Below are 13898 nucleotides of genomic sequence, written 5' to 3' on the forward strand. Positions count from 1 at the left end.
TCTCTCTTTCATTCTCAACATTCATCCCGCCGAATTTTCCACGCTTTTTCGTTGTTCAGTTTTGCCCGCTATTGCCATGGAGTCCCAACCAGATAACAATTTGATAGTTCCAAATTTGAGCGTGATTTTTATGTACATCGATCGATTTTGTCGTTATTGTTGTCGTCGTTCGGTTTATTTTTGCTTCCCCTTTTCCTTTTTTTTTTTTCAACATAGTAGATATTTTCGTACTTTCATTTCGCTGTCGCTTCAACTACCCTTTTTGTTTATTAGATATCGGTTTTTACGCTGTTTGTGTCCGAACGAGATATATTCATCTGGCGTGACGCACGCCACGAAATGATCGGCTTTGACACACACACTATTTGCTCGCCGCTGAACGTTTGAATATTTTGTCAAAGGTATACACCGTATGTTACCGTACGTGATTCCCTGGCAATGTTTCGTCGTATAGGGAATTGTGAAAATGAGAAACGTAGCGCGATTGTTTTACGATGGAAATAGAAGCTTCTGGTCGTGTATTTTAACCGAGTTACAGGATTTTGGCTCTCTGATATCTCGATGTTGCGATTTTTATTAGTTATCTTGATAAACTATTCCAATGCGTTACTTTACGAAGATATAAATTCCATTTATATAAATTTTACACGTGTTTCACGTTCTTCCTGCTCCAGGGGTATACCACGCGGTCAACGTTTTCTCATCTATTACTTCAACAGCTACTGTTTACGTTTAATTAAGTCTCACACAACATTTCTATATAAATGCCACGAAATAGATTGCATATTCACATGGTGTACCACCAAATGCTACAATAATATTCTCTGTTGATGCAGTCGCGTTACTCATTGACAGATCGGTGTCTATGCAACTCGTGTATTAGCTTGTGGCGGCACATGAGTCAACGGAAGCTTCGAATCGGAAGAGACTCGTATTGTTGTGTCTTGGAGTGTCAACGTTATTTTGGTTTGCTACGTTCAAAGGTAAACCAACTCCGGACAAAATATTATCATTGTTATTTGTAATCGTCAACCGGAGTTACATTCGAACATTTTATAATAACAGCTGTAGTTAAAATAGACGAACGTGCTCTCTAGGACAGTCATTGTAACGAGTCCTTATAGCGAATTAGTATAGCGTGGCATACGACCGGCATACAATATCTGTGTACTGGTATTTAAAGCGATGTTAATATACACTGACTATTACAATTTTATCACTCGTCTCTTTAATAAACTAACACATATAATAAACCACCTCAAACTTTTCAGCGACTTGCAGTGTCTTCACCTGGTTTCGTGTAATTTTTCATAATCGACAAGTTAAAATGGTAATCGACGTAAGCGTTGTTTCAACTTCCATGTAATCGATCTTAAATTCTACTTTCGAACAATTAAGGATGCATTTCCAATCAAGGATTGCATACACTTCTATCAAGGATGCGTGCAAGGAAGAGTTAAAACGATTTAGAAAGAATTCTCCAAATTCTCCAATTAATGAGGTGAAATGGGAGGAAATAAGTTTGCAACGTACGATCGGATCAAACGAATGTCCACGGGCAAACCCCGCGAGTTTCTCTAATTTCCGTGCTGATATCATGGCAAATTTGGAATTCGGTTTGACGAGAAGCCGAGTAATTAGCTGTTGAATGTCGCGACGCAGTTCCGAGGATACGAGGTGCGCGTCTTGTTTGCTCGTACGGGCCGAGTATTGCACTTTGACAAGTTGCCTCGTCTCTGTGCCGAAAACGTGCTGTGTTTTAGCTTTCGTTGCCGGCAGAACTTCCCCCTAGGCGCGCTGCACTCGAAAACCCTCCTCAGAATGTTGAAACTAATTCGACTATCGAATTTTTGAACGAAACGTAGACGAGCAGTTTGATAAAAATTGTTAGTTGGCGAATTTATAATTCGCGGGAGAATTTTATTCGAATATTTTCTCTTTATTTGTAGTAAAAATATATTTGTACGTTCAGGTTGTAAAAATTCCCAGATAAATACTTTTTACGGTCCTGTGTAGACTCGATATTCCATTTTATTGCAGGATTTTTGCTTGCAATAAACAAATTGATTCAACAGAAACGAATATAATAAAGTTATTGGGCGTAAAAGTTACTTTCGCGAGCCACTGCGTTCGCCGAGTATAAATCATTCGGAACAAAATGTCATTGGGCCACAAAGGGTTAATTTCCAAGTATAAACGCACAGAATATAAAATTCCAAGTTAAAACCTTTTAAGCGTGTCGCGGGAATTAAATGGAGAAAGATCGACGAAAGGAGATCGGTTGTGTAAGAAATTCAACGGTGATATAACCGAACCACTTGCCAGTGAATTAAGCAGAGAGGCAACGAGCAAAGCTTTTATTCCGACAAGGACGATCGTAGGAAATTAAACATCGATCGGGTTTCATGGGGAATGGCTGGCGGCTATGGCAGGCCTCGTCGCTTCTGCATTAAATTCGAAGACGTTACGGTCCAAGTCGTATAATTCTCTCCGTATAATCCATATATCCACTGCCTATCTATTCTCGGATTGTTATTCCCGACTCAGCCACCAACCAGTTCAACCTCTGTAGTACTAAAATCGAGATATTGCGCCTTGTAAACTGACTATATCCATCGGACGGATTATGTGCTAACTCAAGGAGCTTACGTGCTGACTTAATAATCCTTCTTGTAAATCAACCCGGTCTCTCTTCCACCGATTCACTGATTCACCGATATCGTTTCGCATTTTATCGCCACTTTCGTTATTACGCGTCCCCATCCGTTCTTAAACTTGTAGGTACTTGAATCTTGAGGATTACATTCGCGTCTCGAAATGACTGGCGAGATGTTTTGTCCGATCCATTCGGGATATTACTACTGCCTCTTGTTGCGTTTATCCAAACATCCGTTTATCCAAGAATAAATTACCGACTCAGCAAAATTTTTATGTTTTACGATCGTTCAATCGTTTTACCATTTTTTTTTATACAACAACGTTAATAAACGATTCATGTTTTTACCAAGGTTTTATAGCCAACGAAATATACGTTTTCCGAACGATCAGACTATCGTTATTCTTGAATTTAAGAACGCGTTCCGCAGGTTGTTTAAAAACTAAGTGGCAGAGAAATAGAAATTTAAAGGAGAAAGCGAAATAAAAAGTTTAATCAACGTTAAGAAAATTCAGACGTTTTACTGCTGCTCCGTTCTATTTTTTTTCTTACCAAAACAACGCAATAAAAAGTTGATGTTTTTTAATTCACAAAAAAGGTATGCCTACTAAAGTCCAAGGTTATCATCGCGGTTCTACGCGTGTATCCTGAAATTGCACGTCGTTTTCATTTGTTCCAAAGTACGCTGGAAAATTAAATATGAAAAACGGTATATATCGTTTCGCTTTCTCGAAATCAGACGTGGCTACGGAATATTTCACAATATCCGACGACATCTGTGCGGTAAAATATTTACACGCGTGTGTAACTCGTACAACTTGAAATTATCATGCAACCGTTTGTAGCCGCGCGTGTCGTTCGTCTTTCCATCTTCTCGTTTCGCTTCCGTCCCCCCTTTCCGCTTTCTCTTCCTCTTCTTTTTTTCTCCTTCTGCCTTCTCTGCCCGACGCGACGTCGCGGTTTCCGTGGATTTGCATAAGTCCACGAAAGCGTCAAATACCGTATACCGACAGGAATATCTTATCAGGTCGCGAAAGTTTCCCTCGTTACGATACGAAACACGCCGAAGAATTTTTCTTGTTGGAACGCCATCGATCTGACTGTTTTACATTGATTTCTGATTAATTTAACTTTCCTGTATATCTCGTTTCTGAAAACGCAGTGGCGTCAAAAAGTATCTGCACACAGTCTTATTTCCCAATTTTCAAAGTTTCCGAAAGTTTCTCTTTCTTCTTTTATCAGGTTCTATATTTCGTTTCCTTTTAAAACTTAAAATTCAACCTCAAAACTTTCATTAAAAAGTTATATAATTTTTTTAATAGCAGTAGTAGCCAAATACAAGCAGACAGAATTTTTCTCGTCGATAATGGTTAGCGGTAATCAAAAAAGAAATTGGAATTATTCGTAATGATTATTCGTAATCAGAACAATCAAAAATGAATATTTTTTAGTCGTTTCTTTTTTTTACAAATTTCTTCCCAGTTTATCGCTAACTGGCTTCCACGTAAATGAAAATTAATGTTTGCTCAAACACGGACTTTTTTCTAAAAAATATTCAAAATGACTGTTATTTTTCTTTATTTTTTATTCTTTACAACTACGGTGTAATTCGTTCGTTACGTCGTATATGATATAATTAAATTAAACACAGTATAATTAAATAATACATTCTTTCTGTTTTTTCGTAGGGGTTGACTCATGTCACGCATTTGACCCCTTTTCTTTCTTTACCGCGTGTTTCATAAAGATTAGTCACGATTACGGGGTGGAAAATGATCCGAGAACGATAAATGGATGGCATGCTTGCGACGCATAATGATTTTACGTCGTATTAAAGTTTAATTTATCTGTCGCAGTTTCATTAGAGTATACGATATAAACGAATGGATAGAATTTCTTTCTTTTTCATTTTTGATTGCGAACGTTGTTGAAGTTAATGGGAAACGAGGGCTTGTTTCGTCAAAGCGATACGATTTCTACTAAAACATAATTTGTATATTTTGCACCGTAGCTATTGCTCATAGTACAACCGTACTTGTACAGTTAGGATTACGAAATAGAACGAAAATTGCGTGCGAATTGCTATATGAATGATATACCTTTCTGTAGTATACAAATTCGCGAGCTTGTTAATTCTAACAATTTATTTTACCAACCATAGAATAATAGTTGCTGCCTGTATGTATTATTCAGAAAATTTCATAACTACGCGGCAATTAAGTACTTTTTGATACGAAGTGAATGCCAGACTAAAGCAGAATTTCACCTATTGTATGTTCAGCCATTCAACGTAGATGCATTTAATTTTTAACGTGTGTAATTTGTAATTTCTTTTTTTTTACCGTATCAATTGATTCTGTGTTTTTCAATGAACATTCTCTTGTTTTCAAGTTTGTATTTAAAATTCATTGCCGGAAGAGAGAGGTATTTCGCGGGACGCTTGTATGTGCAAACGGGGCATAATTTCCAACGAAATGAATATCTCATTAGGTCACAGAACTTGCGCATTCTTATCGTGGTTATTATCATAACGTCGGTGTCGCGTGTGCGCAATTAAGCACGAGTGCTTTCCTATCTCCCTGTAATATAACATCTCTATAATACTTTTACTGTTTTCGTTTCTCATCCGTTGATCCTAATTCCTGATTTGCATAACTCCTAGAAAATTTCACCAGTCCACATCTTTTCTTCTCTGTGCTCTGACAAAATTTATCTCCTCGGCTGGACGTTGTGGCGAGACCAAATAAATGTTTCAAATTGAAAAAGAGCGGGGGAAGATTCGAATAGAAAATTACTCGGACGATCCTTCTTCTACTATACGAGACACGTTTGCCTTAAAACGGATCAAAAGGCAAGAAATGAACTCGTCAAGAAACAAACAGAGAAATAATCTGTAGAACTTGTATCGGAATAACAGATACGTTAAAGAAGCCGACAACACGAACCGGAGGCACAAAAGGAATTTCTATAATCTGACTAGAACAATTTATCACGCAGATATGTAGAATATTTCAACTTTTTCAAACTTTACAAGGTTGTAGAATTTATATAGAAAAAGAAATAGTAAGGAAAAAGGTATTGAACTAATTCGTGGAATCCCTTTTTGGTGATCACAATATAAATGCAATCTTATGAATTATAATGAATTAACTAAACTGAAATTACAAACGAAATGAAAATTCCATTCTCGAAGATATCATCGAGCGATCGATTTTCTTTCTCATAGCCATCCACTGATTTCACAACCACAATTACACTCGATCGCTCTTCGATCAAGAATAACGATATCAAACTACGATCGACGACGTTCATTCCCGTCAGGCGCAATTAATATAGCAAACTTCCGATTCTTACAAGATGCTACATTTCTCTTCTCGTGATCTCCGTTTCCCTTTGACGACTCGCAGGTCTTTGGCCGTTTTCACGGATTTGCATAAGCCGCTGCAACGCCGGCAACCTCGAAGAACAAATACCGTGCCACACCACGAATACCTTATTAGGTCAGAAAGTTTTGATTTCGCGGGTCTGCGACGAAGGTAGACAAAGGAGAAATAAAGGCAGAGAAGGAAAGAGAGAGAGAGAGAGAGAGAGGGAGAGAGAGAGAGAGAGAGAAGGCATGCGCCTCTTAAAACCGATCCCTGCTGAATATAATTATTCGCTGGCCAAGCCAGAGGAGGATAAATGGATTCCGCTGGCATCGAGCTGGCGACAGATGTTTGATCTGTTGGAAAGTTCAGTTAGAACGACGTTCCTTGTTTACGGTTTCGCTCCCTGTTCGCGCTGAAACGTGAAACGCCTAGCGAATACTTCTCAGAGTTCTCGATACACCCGCGCACCTGTGTTTCGCGCGTTTCTTTTCGATCAGGTTTTGATTGAAGCTTAAAAGCATACGAGAAGCTCTTCTAATGAAAGTTTTCGACGATGTTGGAATTATTCGAATGGGATGTTTGGTTCAGAGGCTCGAGAACTAATCTTCACGTTTATTAGGAAATTTTAGTGAAGATTTTAATGTCTCTCGTGTTCCAGTGCTAAACTTCTTTCCGAGGTGAGAGGTCGAAATGGATTATTTTTGTATAATCGACGTGATATGGTTATTATGCGATTGGTCATGTTTTTTGCAGGTACCGTAAGAAGTAATTACGCGATCAGAGCTCGTAGTTCGCCGAACTAATAGCTGAACTATCGCTTAGCAAAGGGTTCTATTACAGAGAGTGATGATGCAACATACCTGCGCGGGGCTGATTTATAGGGTGACTTGTAACATTGCGGTCTAAATTTCGATGAAAAATAGATTCTGAATACCGAAAGGATGCGAATTGTTACGTTGGTTTTGTCCAATTACCGAATATGATTTAATACGGTCGTGTCTGATTATATTTCGTCAAGTATTAGGTTGTCCGAAAAGTGTCTTTCTTTCACAGACGCGTCTTTTATAACGATGCATCTTTATACAAACACGAAACCTAATCTGTCGAACGTTGTAATCTTTATTCTGATAGAACAAAATGGATCATACGTAATTCGATAAAATAATATAAAACGGGAAATCCATTATTTCCTTATAAAACGAAAGAAACTTTTCAGACGACCTAATACATACGTATTTCCAGACTTTGGTAAGTAATTAAATACATTCGTTAAATAGCTAGTCTTCGTGGAAATACGATTAGGCTACCCGAGTACTCGTACCAATATACGTTACCATTACCACGTCTTTGAATCCAAAGCATTAAGTATGTTTAATCGATTCTAGATATGTTTGTTCAGTCTGTTGAGCATACGCTGCCGCTTATATTGGATCGATCCCGTTTACCTTCAAAGCTACCTAATATTGAACACTGATAATGGTGATCCAGCATTTCTATATATGATATTCAACCAGTTATAGTAGTATATTAATCTCAAATAAGATAGAAATATAAATTATGCACCCGCTTGTTTGTTTTTTCATTTATATATCACTTAATCGTCCATTAGATACCAAAATTTCGTTCGAACAAATGGTCCTTATATAAACGAAGTTTCACTGTACTCGTATCTTGACGCGATCTATGCAATAGAATATGCGATAAAGACGCTGCAAACTAACAACGTTTATCCAGTTTCTTCTCACTCAAGCATTGACACAACTGCATTACTTCTTAAAAGTACAAAACGCGTTTATCATTCTGGAGATCTTCCCCCCTGTCCCCTTCACCTTCTAAATTTCAATTACCAGGCTCCAAACGAGGAATTAAAGTCGGCAATCCCGGTGGCGAAGTTTCGTGAAGCATCGTCACAAAATCCACTCGGCAGTTGCATGGCGAAGGTAGAAGGCAAGGTAAACAGGCCGGAAGTTCGGTCGTCCTCGATAAGTTTCGTTTTCAATAAAGGCGAGAGTCAGGTTTACCTTGGCCATACAGCCGACAAACGGCTCGCATTATTAATTCGCAGGTAAAACAAGCGAACTCCCAAGGAGCCTGGTTCCATTCCTCTGGTTTTTCCCTCGACAATGAAATATCTCGATTACCTCGAGAATCGGCGAGTGGTTCTGTTTCCGATATCGTCGCGCGATCGGTTTCGGTTCGTCGCAAAATTCCACGTGCCGTATCGGTGGAATTAGTTTTTCCAACACGCTTGCTGTATCAAGTCGCCCGCAAACTCTGCCCGTTTTTCCTCCACGGTGTTTTTCACGGCGGCAGAAACCGCCCAAGGGAATTCCAACGGAGAGCAATCCAACTCGATACACGGGGAAATCTCCCGCGTGGAAAAACAACGCCCGGATACCTGATCAAACGCTCCGCACGATCGTGCGCCGGTTTCATCGCCGTACGTAGAATTAACGGGAATTGGAAGCGGTTTCTTGCGCTGTCCGTGAATTACCGAGTATCAGAAGATATTGTCTCTCATGGGAGAACTTTTGGAACACCAAAATGTGCACAATCGATTCACCAAACGTTCTGTGAATGATTGTCTCGATCGGAATTCTCGTTAAATACCGTAGCTGCAAAATGTATCTCAAAGTACATCGACGTGTTTATCGTACAGCTTACGTGTTAACGTAACGTGTAACAATGATAGAAATTGGAATGTTTCTAGTAGAAGTGGTGGTTGGCGATAAAGAAACGATAGAGAATGTGTGATGCGATAAGAGTGGTTTTTAGCGATGGACATTTATATTACCACACGGTTTGACGATTAATATGCCAAGTAAAAATCTTTGTACGCTGATCGTTAATATTACTGTGAATATTCTATCGCTGCCTCTGTCTTCGCAATGAATGTTTCATCGCAATGCGTGTAGGATAGGATAAAGCTCGCGTGTACAACCTTCTAGCTTTATTATCAAGCTGGAACACAACGGAGTTACGAGGATTTCGAAATACAGACGAATGATCTACTTTATGCTCTGTGTCACGTAACGAAACGTAGACTGTTTTAAGAGTATTGTATATCACTGTAATAGCGAATGTTACGAGTTCATGACAGGTGTTCCGGTTTTAGATTCACTTACGTTATTCACGTGCATTCTATCCTCTGATGCATCTAACTTGGTTTTCGTAATTGGTTAAACGAACTCGATTACCTGAAACAGAAAGAATTAATTAATTACGGAAACGAGATATCTTTATCGTTAGCCAGTGTTAGAAAAAAAGATTAAGAATTTTTAATAGGCTAATGAATTGAAATAGTAACTTTTGCCAACAATTTCACGCAAACTCAAAATAATACCAGTTAGGTTATTACGGGAGAAATGAAATTTCATTAAAATTTTAAACTCAAGTTCCGCATTCAGTGAAAACAAAAGGGAGGAAGAAGTATTTCTTGAAATTGTAAAATTCTTCTCTCGTCGCGCGGGAAAACTGACGACAATGATAGAATTTTCAGGTTAAGGACCGCGTTCCCGCTTTCTAACGGGCTTCATTCTTATTCCTGCAAAAAGTTTCGACCAGCCGCAAACTGGTCAATTGCTCGTAGAAGTTAGGCGAGAATAATTAAAAGATTCAACAGGGCCTGAGAGCCATGGGACGTCGAAAAGTACGCGGGATAACTTCGTGCTCCAGGCTGTTTGTTAAATATTCATAAGCTTTTTCTCGAGTTGACGTTTCAACATCGCCAACGACTTGCCGTTTTTGCAATTGAAACTTTATCACCCTTGTGAACTATGTGTCGCCGCCTTGCAGCCCAAGACCTTCGTAAAAATATCGTCAACCGCAATAATTCTCTTCCACGAATTTACAAGCCGCCAGCCACCGTGCGAAATATCCGTTTCTTTCCACCAGTTCATATAAGTTTTCCACTATTCTTCCCGCTATCATATTACTTACAACTTTTCTTTCCCTTTTCTATTTCAAGTTCACAGGACGAAAGAATAATAAATCATATCTTTCATGTTTTACTGAAGAACAGTTTTAAATTGTAATATATCGTTAATCAATTTTATATTATCAATTTCTTTTCTGTCATTTCACTTTAGCATCAAACGTACGTATGTACAGTTTTGTCAGTTCTTTGAACGTTTCAAAAATATCAACTATGTGAATCTATCAGCTATTTCTAAACGACTTGTATCTTTCGATTTAACGAGTCTTCTTCTCAATTATTAGGTACATTAACACTAACTTTGCCAGTTCTTCTTCTTCTTATTCTTATATTATCTGTTTAATCGATTTATCAATTTTTGTTGATATAGAAATTTACATAAAGTTAGACGAACAAAAGAAATAACAATGAATGTACAATTTTTAATTATATTTTCAAACCGGTCACTTGACCAGTCCTGGTATGGTTAACGTTAAAATACTGTCCTCTAGTTATTAAGTAGCATAAAAATTGCAAAATCAACAAGAATAATTCTTCGTCAACTTATTGAATTTCTTCCCATAGTTCTCGTACATAATTACATCATTCGTCATTTTTTATTAAAAAATGCCTTTACTCTACCTAACGTTCGCCCTGTGAGATGCAGCGCTCGCGCGCGTTTACCACTTTGCTCGACAACACAAACGAGATTTCGTATCCGCGCGATACGCTCGCCTCTCGACAATTTCCCACGAGAAGTTACGCGAGCAAGCACGCGCGATTATCCAGCCTGTTCGCTCCGATTGTGGCAACCGTATGGAGATACACGTACGTACACTGCTGCATAACCCGTCATAGCTCGGTTATGGGTGCGCCGAAGGAGAGAGAACCGGAGTCGGGGGACTACGGCATTAAGTTTATGCCTCGCGCAGAATTACGTAGTTTAACACGTTGATAACCAGCTAGACGTTGCCACGGGTCCCGAAATGACAGCAACTTTCAGCCGGCGACAGAACGGCCGGTTCAATGTTTCTCGGCGATACTTTCCATGGACGATGGAGAACGATCCTTGCCACACTACGGAATTGTTCCGCTGTTTATCGACCCAATGCAAATCACGATAACTCGATCGTTGCTCCCGGCAACTGGTCCAACGCGATCAGCTCAGTTTGCATAGTCGATACGCGGTTTAAATACGTTGTTTAGCTATTATGCAGTTCGATTCTGACGGATCGTACGTGGACTCTTAGCAGTTGAGAAGCCTAGGTGGTTATAGGTGGATGATTTTGTGACAACGACCATAACCAAATCTACGTCATTCCATACTATCTGACAGCGAACCGTTAGGCTTTGACTTGACCTTTGTACATGGCCCAACGTTACACTTTCCCCATTACGTTGGGTAATCAGGATCCTCTCAACACTTACAAACGCAACGTATAAAAACCGCAAGCATTCGACCACGAGACTAATCTTGTGTGCAATTTTGGCCTTGATTTGAACAACTATTTTTAACTTCGCTACTTCATTGTAATATTATACTTAATCATCTTCGTGAATAAAAGTCTACAAAATTATAAAAGCACAGTCAAGTTAAGTTATTGCTCAGCTACTCCTTTTTTATCATTAATTTTACGTGACAATTTCGATGATGGAATCGTTTGCAAGTATTAAAACACGTATGGGAAACGATGTCTAGCGAAATTGTTGAAGCCTTTAAGAATTATTATGTGGCTTGAAACGCAGCTTACAAAATAGGAGTAGTAAGAAAAGAAATACGAAAGCGCACGTGTAAATAAAAACGTGTTATAAAGTACAAACTAACTGATCATTCTATTTGGCACAAAGTTGAAAAATTGTAGAAGTTTATTATAGCCTGGAATTTGTAACTCGTCAGTTCTCTAACGTTGTTGATTGGTAAATTATTGCGCGAAGAAACGCTGATTAAAAACCTTCCAATTCGACAATTCTCGACGTTAATAAATTCATAAATTCATCGAACCAACCGAAATGATTAAATGGTTAATTCAAATGCCACGGACTACATCTCTTGTGTTATCCTCGTAGAGGTTGCTTTGTTGTTTTCGTCGTTTAATTATGCCGTGCTGGTAATTACATACGCGATTATTGAGCAATAACTTGTTAATGGATTGCGTCGGTGATCGGCCAACTTCCGACAGAACGCACGATCAAACGTGTATGTACATTATACTTCAGCACGTGAATTAGCTGTGTCTTTTCGCGTGTATGCGCACGCCATCGTACGTGGCGCGCATATGGAAACGACGATATTTCCTACTTCGTTCCATTTCCCGCGGGAAATTTTCACCGCTGCTCAGTGTAAACTCTATGAACGTTCCTCCCTTGAAGGGTCAGTCGAAACTTAATATCGCGGTCTGATAGCGGGCCATCGAGCCCGGTGTCAACCGTGAAATGCAGTTTTACGATTCTTTCTTCAGGTATCTGATCGGGGAAGATCAGTAGTCTTCGTGATATGGCTGGGGTATAAATCAAGTAGCTGTTCTGATTGACGCAGCAACGTCTTGGGTCACCGTGGTATTTTGTCTTTGTCTGTAGAGACTGACTCGGTGCTGAGAGATATCTAGGACTTCAGACTTTATCCTCTCAGTTCTTTATTATCACAGGATATACGAGCAATAAGATAGAATATATAAAACGTAGAGTAATATTTGGCAACAAGAATCCAACGTTGCACCAGAGAGATCAAAATGGAAGGTATATGACAAAATATCATTCAAATGAAGAAGAAATAAAAATTATCAAGTTAGAAACGAGTTGTAGGTTCGTGACGCAGTTCAGTTACGATTTCAACCATCCTCGTTACTATTTCATAGCTTCATCAACGTCAAATTGATGTTTGCAATTTAAATGTAAGCGACTGTAAGTAAATACATATGTCCTGAAAATGTGACAAGCGCGTGACCATGTAAGTTTTCGAAGGATCTCGCGCGCGATGGCTTCTTCCGAAATGTAAAATGGACGATTCAGCGAAGCCAGGAGTCGACGATGCGTAAGCGGCACGAGCAGGTAATCAAATAAAGCAAAGCTTCCAGTCCATTATTCTCGTTCCACTTGCACTTCAGCCCGGAAATCGTTGACCTATCTATCCAATCGTTATAAATTGGAGCAAGAACTGTCGGTCCTTGCATTCCCTCGACAGCTGATCGATAAATCACAGCGTCGTCTACGAACAATAATTTCGTGCAAGAAACATGCGGATGATAATTCATCTATTTTTCAGAGACATTTCTCGACGAAAGTGTGCTTTAAGCAGTGATGTATTTCGTTAAATTAAAAATCTACTACTCTGAAAAACTAATGGAAATTCCTGACATTTTTTCTTCCATTCACTTGCCACTATACTATTTTATTAACAACATTGAACATTCGTTGCTTTGATATCTTTCGTTTCTGCATAGCCATCCCTATATCCTGTCCCTGTACGATCCACGAAAGAATCTCGGGAAATGGCAAGATTAAATATGTCCAGTGTCCACGCTTTTCTTCATCAGAGGATGCTTTGAATATGAACAGCGAACGAAGAAAATTCTGGCGGTTTAAAATCGTCGAAAGGTAAAACTGACAAGCTGTAGCTGCGTTACGCTGTGGCTTAAAGCATCGTTAGCGTAGTCGTATACTAAGATAGTATACAAGGATTGAGGTTCGAGTTGCAACCATAACTTCGCCATTATCCGACTTGCCAACTTTCTGTCGCTCTGCCTTCGTCTCCGTCTTATTCTTTCAGCCTTTTCCAAGTGTATCTCGACAGTGTTCGTGGCTCCTTCTCTCCTTTTTCCCACCTCCCTCCTACCTTTCTCTTTCCATTTCAGACTATACTCATTTCTTGTTCCTTAGTTCATTTTCTTTTCTTTCACTTACGTGTTCTTTCTTTCTTTTTGTATTCCTAGTTTGTCTCTCTTTTTCGCTATTCGTTTGTCCG

At 39.1% G+C, this 13898-nt stretch overlaps 1 protein-coding gene across 7 annotated transcripts in view; it reads right to left on the reverse strand.

Moving 5' to 3' along the window:
* The window catches only part of LOC126870837 (fasciclin-3), a 345058-nt gene that overhangs the window by 55003 nt on the left and 276157 nt on the right, over positions 1-13898 (reverse strand). Inside the window, exon 1 of one of the 7 annotated variants that reach the window (XM_050628903.1) lies at positions 9150-9209. The exons of the other annotated variants lie outside the window; for them this stretch is intronic. The gene's annotated coding sequence lies outside the window, so the exon portion shown is untranslated. Of the gene's footprint in view, positions 1-9149; positions 9210-13898 lie in introns of those variants that run through there. 7 annotated transcript variants of the gene reach the window in all.

This window comes from Bombus huntii, chromosome 11, assembly GCF_024542735.1.
Source record: "Bombus huntii isolate Logan2020A chromosome 11, iyBomHunt1.1, whole genome shotgun sequence".
NCBI classification, from domain to species: Eukaryota; Metazoa; Arthropoda; class Insecta; order Hymenoptera; family Apidae; genus Bombus; species Bombus huntii.